Here is a 1,393-nt window from a genome sequence, read left to right as displayed (position 1 = left end):
AATTTGTGTTTTAAAGTGACACTTTGCTGGTTTTTTCCCCAAAATTGTTTTTTTTTTATATCTTCTGGACATCAGGTCTTGTTTGATCACATAATGGCTTAGTGGGGCAGAGAAATATTTTGTACATAACTGTGGAAGTGGACTCTAACCTCCAACCCATCACTGTCAGGTGATGAGTTGTCAGTTTAGGTATTTTTCAGTTTAAATACTGCAGCATTGTCCTGTTTTCATGTGTCATTAAAAACAAATCAACCCAGTTTCAGTATGGTATTAATGCTACTTTCAGTTCAGTGATGAGCACCACCCCCTTGTTTGTGAGCTCTGACTCTATTCTTCTAAAACCTGGTTGCCTGTTTTCTGTTCAATGTAATGAGAGGACGTCCTTTGTGGTGATTTCCTGTTTTCAAAATATTTGCAACCCAATTCCAGTATGATTGAAACTGAATTGATAAAGACAGAAGACCTACAGTTTAATGCATTTTAGCATAGATATTAATAAATTCATAAATCCACAGGATAAAAGAAGAAATCAAACTCTGAGCTGGTGTGTATTTCCCCCCAAACCTTCAGAGCCCTACATTAAACAGTTCTTATTATTACAGACAGTCGGTGCCAGCTTAGACTCCTCAAAAGCTAATATGTCGACTGAGCACTCACCTTCCTGCTCTGATGTCTGGCCCTCCTCCACCTTCTTCTCTGATAGACTGACTCCCCGTCCTGAGTAAAATCCTTTCTGCCTCATCCTGCCCTCTGCTTCCTCATGGTTAAAAATGTGAGCTAGTAAGTCCCGGTATCCACTACAAAGGACACTGAATACAAGTTTCACTTTGGATGGGGTGCATTTCTGAACTCTTACTAAAGTTAAGATCCTCAAATTGAAGAAATTTGAGTCTAAGCAATAGAAATATCACTTAACCTTCCTTGTGGCCATAAAATATAGAAGCCCAGGATGTCACATAGGTTGCATAAAAGGTGCTTGGTGTAGCGGTCTCAGTCTCATATCCCCCAACAGAGGACAAAAATTAATAGCGGGGTTTTACGAGGATATGGGGATTCTAAATATCACATTTGACCTCACTTTTACGTTTCACATCTGCCTTACTTTTAAGCTGATCCCCAAATTTGTTACACCTTTAAAGAGAGTGTTGCCAGCCAGTTAGACATATACCGTATTATAATGTTACATATTAAGCTCACGTTATTCGTGTCCACTTATTTACTTAATCAATATCTACTCCTACATAATGTTTGTGTAATCAAAGTAAACATCTGTCACGTCGCTCTTATCTGATTTTTGCTGCACTGCAAACTTCTTAAAGCAACATTTAAACAGAAAGGCGAAAACAAAATGAATATGTACTAAATACAGCGTTATTCCCTTAAAAGTAAATGC

The 1,393-nt window shown here is 38.0% G+C and overlaps 1 protein-coding gene across 2 annotated transcripts in view; it reads left to right on the top strand.

The window, feature by feature from the left end:
- Nucleotides 1-1,393, top strand: part of LOC102216201 (uncharacterized) — a 23,934-nt gene that overhangs the window by 10,512 nt on the left and 12,029 nt on the right. The window lies entirely within an intron of this gene.

This window comes from Pundamilia nyererei, unplaced genomic scaffold (genome assembly GCF_000239375.1).
Source record: "Pundamilia nyererei isolate P.nyererei 1_Seehausen unplaced genomic scaffold, PunNye1.0 scaffold00022, whole genome shotgun sequence".
Lineage (NCBI taxonomy): Eukaryota > Metazoa > Chordata > Actinopteri > Cichliformes > Cichlidae > Pundamilia > Pundamilia nyererei.
Note: the sequence above shows the minus strand (reverse complement) of the source record. Positions and strands in the feature narration are given on the sequence as shown.